The following is a 9,498-nucleotide window of genomic DNA, read 5'->3' as shown; positions in this document are numbered from 1 at the left end:
CGCCAGAATGTCTGTGCGCTACAGACACATTTAAAGTTTGATTCGCATCATGCACAGGGTTTGCTATCCATATTAGTGCGTGTCCCATGGTGTTGCCCATGGATAAGCTGGAGGACATGCTCTTTCATAATAAAGATATTTACGCAATGTAACAAAGAATGTATTATAAAAAGGAAGAATGACTTGCATTTCTATAGCGCCTTTCACGACCACAGGACATCCCAAAGCTCTTTGCAGCCAATGAAGTGTAGTCACCGCTGTAATGAAGGAAATGTTTTATTTTATTTGTTCATGGGATGTGGGCATTGCCAGCATTTATTGCCCATCCCCAATTGCCCTTGAGAAGGTGGTGGTGAGCCGCCTTCTTGAACCAGTCTGGTACAAGTCCAACTTGCTCAGCCATTTTCAGAGGGCATTTAAGAATCAACACATGTGCTGTGGGTCTGGAGTCACATAGAGGCCAGACTTCCTTCCCTAAAGGACATTAGTAAACCAGATGGGTTTTTACCACAATCCAATAGTTTCATGGTCACCATTACTGATACTAGCTTTTTATTCCAAATGTTATTTAATTAACTGAATTTAAATTACCCAGCTGCCGTGATGGGATTTGAACTTATGTCTCTCGGGTCATGAGTCCAGGCCTCTGGATTACTAGTCCAGTGACATTACACGTTCCTAATATGCAATAGGAAAAGCGGCAGCCAATTTGCACACAGCAAGCTCCCACAACCAGCAATGCGATAATGGCCAGATAATCTGTTTTAGTGATGTTGATTGAGGGATAAATATTGGCCCCAGGACACCGGGGAGAACTCCCCTGCTCTTCTTTGAAATAGTGCTGCGGGATTTTTTACGTCCACCTGAGAGAGCAGACGGGGCCTCTGTTTAATGACTCATCCGAAAGACGGCACCTCTGACAGTGCGGCACTCCCTCAGTACTGCACTGGGAGTGTCAGCCTAGATTTAGTGCTCTGGCTGGAGAAGATTACAGAGATAGGGAAGGGGGGGTATTATGTCCGTGTATGATTGAGACACGGACAGCAGGAGTTGAACAAAACAAGTCTTTACTGAATGAAGTCAATCGGGAAAACTGAAACTACAGGGGCTTACTAACGCCTTTTATACAGGGGTGGTCACTGCCGGTACTGCAGTCTGAGACCAGTTATTCTCTTAAAGGTACATACACAACAATTCCTCCCCTTTTAGAGAAACAGTACATAACATTCATTTAACAACTAAATGATAACTAATTACAATCACAATTACGGTTGCTAGATACATTGGTTGAGTTTAAGCAATTATAAGTTCAGTCTTTGAGGAGGCTTCCTGATTCTGTCTGGATAACGCCTCTTTGGGGTATCAGGTTCTTCTGGCAAGGTTGAGTCGGGATCAATGTCGTTGTTTGGTTCATCTGCTTCCAATATCACCGATTCTGCGGTAGCTGCAATTGGTACGTCGATTTCATTGTCAGGTGTATCAGATCGTGGTGTGGAGTTGACGTTTTCCAGTGACTCTAGAATCTGGTCAGCATGGCGTCTTACAATGCTCTCTCCAACGTCCACGGTATACATGCGAGGTCCTTGCCGTGTACAAATCGTTCCTGGCTGCCATTTCTCAGTGCGGTAGTCCCGGGCCAAAACTGGTTGACCTATCTTAAAACTCCTGGTCGGCCTTTCATTCATATTCTGAAACTGCCTGTTCTCCACATCTCTTCGGACGTTTGGCTTAACCAAATCCAAGCGGCATCGTAGTCTTCGATTGAAGAACATCATGGCTGGAGTTTGGTTGGTAACCGCATGTGTCGCATTCCGGTAGGCAAACAAGAAGTTGTCCACCTTGTGTTGTAGGGGTAAATCTTCATTACACATTGCCTTGATAGCCTTCTTGAATGTTTGAACAAACCTCTCGGCCAATCCATTAGTGGCTGGATGATATGGGGCAGATGTGTAATGCTTAACACCATTGTTCTTTAAGAACATCCGGAACTCTTCAGACACAAACTGTGGTCCATTGTCAGAGCAAATCTGTTCAGGCAGCCCATTCCTGGCGAATATAGTTCGTAAAACTGTGATAGTTTTTTCTGTGGTGGTTGAGGACATTTTTATTACCTCTGGCCACTTTGAATGTGCATCCACCGCAATTAAAAACATCGAGTCCATGAAGGGACCAGCAAAATCAATGTGCATCCTTTGCCATGGAGATGAGGGCCACTCCCATGGATGTAGAGGAGCTTGTGGTGGGGCGTTTTGGACCTTCTGGCATCCTGCACAGCTCTTGGTCATCTCTTCGATTTCTCTATCGATTCCCGGCCACCACACAAACGCTCTGGCTAAGTTCTTCATTTTTACCCCACCCAGATGACCCTCATGAAGCTCATTGAGCACTCTATCCGTCAACTTAGGTGGAATTACTACTCTGGATCCACACATCAAGGTTCCTCTGCACACTGACAGCTGTTCTCTTCTCGGCGAGAGTGCTGGCAGCAGTGGTTCGCCATGTGCTGGCCATCCCTTCACCGTTAAATCATAGACCCGTGATAGTGTCGGGTCATTCCATGTTTCCTTTTCTATGTTTGCATTCGTCACAGGGAGACATTCGACTATGGTCGAGTGGAATAACTCCATTGGATCCACTGCAAGGTCTTCTTCTTCCACCATCGGCAACGGTAGGCGTGACAATCCATCAGCATTTCCATGCTGTTTAGTTCCTTTGTACTCGATGTCATATTGGTGTGCCCCTAGGAAAAGGGACCACCTCTGCGGCCGTTGCGCTGTCATTATCGGTACGCCCTTCTGAGGGTTGAAAATGGAGACAAGAGGTTGATGATCGGTTAGTAGAGTAAATTTTTGACCGTGCAGGTAGTGATTGAACTTCTTCACCCACCACACTAGGCTAAGGGCCTCTCTGTCAATCTGGGTGTAGTTACGCTCGGCAGAAATTAACGAGCGTGACGCAAAAGCTATCGGCCTCTCTAAACCATCAAGGAATTTATGTGACAGTACCACCCCAATGCCGTAGGGAGACGCATCACACGCCAGTCTGATCTGCAGTGCTGGGTTGTAGTGAGCCAATACTTCTCTTGAAGTGATTAAGTCCTTACTCTTCTGAAAGGCCCGCTTACAGTCATTGCTCCATTTCCATGCTACTCCCGTTCGCAGCAGGGCGCTCAGTGGGTGCAGAATTGTCGACAAATTCAGCAAAAACTTATGGCAGTAATTCACCAATCCGAGGAATGACCTCAGTTGCGACACATTTTCAGGCGCTGGGGCCTTAACAACCGCTTCAATTTTGTCAGGGGACTTATGTAACCCCTCTTCATCAATCACGTGGCCACAATACGATATCTGTTTCTTAAAAAACTCGCACTTGGGGCGGTTGGCTCATAGCCCATGTTCCCGTAGTCTAGTGAGCACCTGTTCTAGGTTGTTAAGGTGTTCACTGTCATCTTCACCTGTCACAAGGATGTCGTCCAAGTAACACTGAGTCCCCGGAATCCCTTGCAGGACTTGTTCCATCGCTCTATGCCATATCGCCGGAGCCGATGCTACTCCGAATACCAATCGATGATACTGGTAAAGACCTTTGTGAGTGTTTATCGTGAGATACTTCCTAGAGGATTCTTCAACCTCCATCTGCAAATATGCTTGTGCTAGGTCAATTTTTGTAAAACGCTTCCCTCCAGACAGTGAGGCGAAGATGTCTTCTATCCTTGGAAGAGGATATTGTACTGTGTGAAGGACTGGGTTCACCGTCACCTTGAAATCCCCACAGATGCGAACCTTCCTTGGCTCCTCAGACTTATTGCTTAACGTTTTCTTCATGACAGGAACGATGGGTGTCGCCCACTCGCTCCAGTCGACCTTAGACAACACGCCTGCCTTCTCCAGATTCTCCAGCTCTGCCTCGACGGCTGGGCGAATTGCATATGGTACCGGTCTTGCTTTGAAAAACTTGGGAATTGCATTCTCTTCTATTTTTATCGAGGCGGTTACGCCTTTAAGCGTGCCCAGTTCTTGTTGAAATACCTCTTTGGCGTTAGCTAAGATTGTTGACAATCGTCCAGGAGTGACGTCTTCATCTTTTTTACCGTCCACCGTCATTGCATGAATGGAGTGCCAATCTAAGTTTATCTTCCTGATCAATTCACGTTCCAATAACGGTGGTCCACCATTTGGCAGTATGTAGAGATACAATTTCCGTATTTTCTTGCCGTTGTATTCGACAGGCACCCTTATTTTTCCTCTGGGGTATACTTTTTGCCCCGTATACGTCGTCAAGACGATGGATGTCTCCCTCAAGGGTATGTGTGAGAATAGCCGCTCGTAGTCTCGTCGATTCATGACGGTTAGCGCTGATCCTGTATCTAATTCCATTTTAACTTGGGACCCTGCTATCGTGAAGGTGACCCAAATGGTTCGGTGATCTTCTTTTGCGATTACATTGTGAAGTTTGAGACAGCTTAGTCTCTTGTTCCCAGATTCACTATCGCTCATCTGGTCTTCGGAACTACTGTCCGTCATCTTTTGTACTTTCTTGTACGGTTCCTTAGTAGCCTTTTTGTTGTCGCTGGTCTTCTTCCCAGACCTGCAAACTCGTGCAATGTGTCCCATCTTCCCGCATTGCCTGCATATTTTGTCCTTGGACCAGCAGTCCTTCTGGTCATGGTTAGTTCTGCCGCAGTGATAACATTTTGCAAATCCCCGTGTCATTGCGTGGGTGCCATATTCCTGTGGCTTTTGATGTATTTCCGCAGCTCCCCTGGCTGCTGCTTCGTACGCTACTGCCATGCTGAAAGCCTTATCTAGCGTCAGCTCTTTCTCTGAGAGTAACTTCTTCTGTGTTCCTCCACTCAGGAGTCCACAGACAAATTTGTCCCGTAGGGTATCTGCCAGTCCTGCTCCGAACTGGCAGTGCTTTGATAGCTTGCGTAGTTCCGTAAGGTACTCAGCATTGCTCTCATCTTTATGCTGAGTTCTCCTGTGGAATTTAAATCTTTCTGCTATCAGCAGCGGTGCAGGGTTTAGGTGTTCCTGTAGGACAGCAACAATTTCGTTAAAACTCTTCGCCTTCGGTTTGGCTGGAGTAATCAGGTCCCGCAATAGGCCATACGTTCTAGCGCCCATTAAGTTTAGCAATACCGATGCCTTTTTCTCATCGGCTATTTCGTTTGCCTCACAATATACCTCGACTCTTTCCACATACGTGGTCTAGTCCTCTATTGTATTATCAAAGGCAGTGATACAGCCCGTCTTCGGCACCTTGAAAATCTAAAATGGTGCCTCCCGCGCTTTGCCTTCTTCCCCGATTTAACAAAATGGCGCCTCCCGTGCTTTGCCTTCTTCCCTGCTGATTAAGATGGCGCCTCCCGCGCTTTGCCTTCTTCCCCGCTGTTGCTAGCGCTGCTTTCCACGGTTTCCGTTGTAACCTGCAGCTCCTCGCGGTTTCCTGCGCGTTTAATATTTCTTTTTTTGTTATTTTCCCGTCGTGGAACAACCCTGTGGGACTCTTGCCTCCCTCTTCTCGGGTCTGTACGCAGCCCGGCTTCGTAGCACCGGCCGCGCCCTGTGTGTCCCACCCTCTCTCTCTCCTCTTCCCGACAACGCTGCTCGGCCCCGTTGCAAGCCAACCGCTCGAGTTCGCGACTGCCGCAGCCCAGGAAGGATCAGTGTACTACCTGCCACCAGCCCGATTAGCTGAAGCACCGTCGACAGGAACCAGGCCCCGCTTTCGACAGCTTCTCCAGCAATCTTCAACTCTGCTGACTCAGGGGTGGATGCCCACGGTCGATGCCCATTTCTACTGCTTCTTTCTTCCTTCTGGCCTCGACCTCTGCTCACTTCGCTTCAGGAATGGATCCCAGGAGGTGGTGCAGACTGTAGGCAAGTTCGTATCTGCTCGTCGCCAGTATTATGTTCGTGTATGATTGAGACACGGACAGCAGGAGTTGAACAAAACAAGTCTTTACTGAATGAAGTCAATCGGGAAAACTGAAACTACAGAGGCTTACTAGCGCCTTTTATACAGGGGTGGTCACTGCCGGCACTGCAGTCTGAGACCAGTTATTCTCTTAAAGGTATATACACAACAGGGGGGACGAGGAGGCCATGGAGGGATTTGAAAACAAGGGTGAGAATTTTTAAATCCAGTGCATGTCAGCGAGCACAGGGGTGATGGGTGAACGATGATGGGTGAATGGGATACACTATCAGACTGCATTTCGTTAACTATGATAGAGGGAGAGAAAGAGATTAGTAGGAGGGAGTTCTGAACTCGAGCATTCCATTGAAACAGCTTGCAATAAACCTTTATGAATCAGACATTATGTGCTAGTGTAAATAAATTACAGTCAATTTACGTGCACCATTTCACTGAGATTGGAAATGCCAGTCATGTGCACACCATCTGGTGCGGCTGCCAGTTTGTGGCCAGCTGGTTCCTGCCTTGTGCAGCTGGAGCCGGGCTTAACGCAGGAAATTCGCTCCTTATATCTGATGCCTCCCACGAAACAAGGCACGGTGGGGAGGGAGTGGGACTGAGGGGAACGGAAACAGCGTAACACTTGAACACAGGCCAGCTCATTCCCTTCATTCACTCCATTCAGAAATCGATTGGCGCTTTATTTTTTTTATCCCAGCCTCGGGGTGAAAGAGCCGAGAAACATCAAACTAGAGAGAAGAGGCCTGTGCGTCTGTGCGCTGCTTATCGTACCCAGCGTTGGGTCTGTCTGCCTCTCCTAGAGCCTTCCGCCTGGACAATAGATTAGAGAGAATAAAACAAACACAGAGACTTGGATGTATGCTGCCTTGGGGCAAATGTCTTACTCGTCAGAAGTAGAATTAGCAATCTCCACACTTTCCACATTATGGGGATTTAACATTTCCCTTTGTGGAAAAATTAAGAATGACCTCTGAAAATTGAAGTGTCAGTTTGTACATCTAAATTGATGTGCATTTCTGTTGCTGACCTTGAAATATTAATACGGCGCGCTCTCACATGAATGTAAATGTTGTACAGTACTTTGCTTTCTTCCGTGCCTGCCTTATGAACCGTGCCAGCAGCGGAACACCAGGCCTGTTAGACAAATGACTTCTGCCGCAGCCTCGCCGCTTTATCATGAAAGGATTGATGATAAAATACTTTACACCGTGTAATATATCTTAATTTCCAGCCAGCGCTGCTCATTGATCTAATGTCGCTTGTATTAAGAGCGTTCAGAGACCTGGGATTTGGCATCTCGGCTGCACTTCTCTTCACAGCGCCACGCATTCATTCTCCGATTACCATACCTAAGTGTCTGGAACCTCAGGTATGCTAAGTGGAAGGACACAGGCTGCACTGCTAGTGTACCTCCTGTCCGAACTAACCCCCCCGCCCCCCCCCCGCCCACAAAACTGGTCAGAACGATACCGGGGCTAAAAGGGTTAAATTGTGAGGCCAGGTTGCATGGACAAGGCACTGAAGGTGTCAGCCGTGACTCAGTGGGTCGCACGTTTGCCTCTGAGTCAGAAGGTCATGGGTTCAAGTCCCACTCCAGAGACTTGAGGTAATGAGCCAGGCTGACACTCCCAGTGCAGTGCTGAGGGAGTGCTGCACTGTCGGAGGTGTCGTCTTTCGGATGAGACGTTAAACCGAGGCCCCGTCTGCTCTCTCAGGTGGACATAAAAGATCCCACGGCACTATTTTGAAGAAGAGCAGGGGAGTTCTCCCCAGTGTCCTGGCCAATATTTATTCCTCAATCAACATCAATAAAACAGATTATCTGGGCATTATCACATTGCTGTTTGTGGGAGCTTGCTGTGCGCAAATTGGCTGCTGCATTTCCTACATTACAACAGCGACTACACTTCAAAAAGTACTTCATTGGCTGTAAAGTGCTTTGGGACGTCCAGTGGTCGTGAAAGGCGCTGTAGAAATGGAAGTCTTTCTTTCTGTATTCCCCCGAGTTTAGAAGATTAAGGGGTGATCTAATTGAGGTATTGAAGATGATTAAAGGAGTTGATGGGGTAGAGAGAGAGAAACTATTTCCTCTGGTGGGGGGAGTCCAGAACAAGGAGGCAGAACCTTAAAATTAGAGCCAGGCCGTTCAGGGGTGATGTCAGGAAGCACTTCTTCACACAAAGGGCAGTGGAAATCTGGAACTCTCGCCCCCAAAAAGATGTTGAGGTTGGGCGGGTGGCGGAGGGGGGGTCAATTGAAAATTTCAAAACTGAAATTGATAGATTTTTGTTAAAAAAGGGTATTAAGGTTTATGGAACCAAGGTGGATAGATGGAGTTAAGATACGGATCAGCCTTGATCTAATTGAATGGTGGAACAGGCTCGAGGGGCTGAATGGCCTCCTCCTGTTCCTGTATCCCTATGCAACCAGGAACATTGCTTGAGGCTCAGACACTACACACGTCCAGGAAACAGCCAGGCGCTGTAGCGGAGAGACGGTACAGTCGATGTTCCACCAAAGTGAACGTCAGTGGGCTGAAGGGTCTCCTTGAACCAAAAAAACAACTTGTAGCGTAAATGATGCAACTTAACCGGAATACACAAAACACGTTTACATTCAAGATTAATATCCGAGATTGGTGCAAAGCGGTAGTTTTGGAGAGCCAGCGATTTAAGTAAATCACTACCAATCATTAGATGTTCTTGCCATGGAGGGAGTGCAGCGAAGATTCACCAGGCTGATACCTGGGATGGCAGGAATGACGTATGAGGAGAGATTGGGTTGATTGGGCTTATACTCGCTGGTTTAGAAGAATGAGAGGGAATCTCATTGAAACTTATAAAATTCTGACAGGACTGGACAGACTAGAAGCAGGAAGGATGTTCCCGATGGTCGGGGAGTCCAGAACCAGGGGTCACAGTCTAAGGATAAGGGGTAAGCCATTTAGGACAGAGATGAGGAGGAATTTCTTCACCCAGAGAGTGGTGAACCTGTGGAATTCTCTACCACAGAAGGCAGTAGCGGCCAATTCATTAAATATATTCAAGAAGGAGTTGGATATATTTCTTAAGGCTAAAGGGATCAAGGGATATGGGGAGAAAGCAGGGACAGGGTACTGAATTTGGACGATCAGCCATGATCTGATTGAATGGCGGAGCAGGCTCGAGGGGCCGAATGGCCGACTCCTGCTCCTATCTTCTATGTTTCTGTGTTTATTTGGAGAATGAGAGAGTAAGACTGATTGGGAGAACAGAGTGGGCTGCGATTTGTGTCAGCGTTAAGTTTGATATTCGAGGATATGAATGAATGGACAGGGGGGCTCGGGTGGAAGCGTCTGACGTACAGCTGAAGGAGGGTAACTTGCAATGTTGACCCAGCGATAATGGAGGAAGTGCGGATTACTTGGTGGATCTTAGAAACGAGGTACATCGGTCGAGGGGATAAAGAAATCAGGAGCTGCACACATCAACAGATAATTTCTCACGGTTGACGCGGAATGGATTTGAAACTACAAAATTCACTCCACCTATAGATCAGAGAGATTTATGTAGGAGATTA

The sequence above is a fragment of the Somniosus microcephalus genome, chromosome 29 (assembly GCF_052327205.1).
Source record: "Somniosus microcephalus isolate GS21.2 chromosome 29, FLI_Smic_1.0, whole genome shotgun sequence".
Taxonomy (NCBI): domain Eukaryota; kingdom Metazoa; phylum Chordata; class Chondrichthyes; order Squaliformes; family Somniosidae; genus Somniosus; species Somniosus microcephalus.
Note: the sequence above shows the minus strand (reverse complement) of the source record.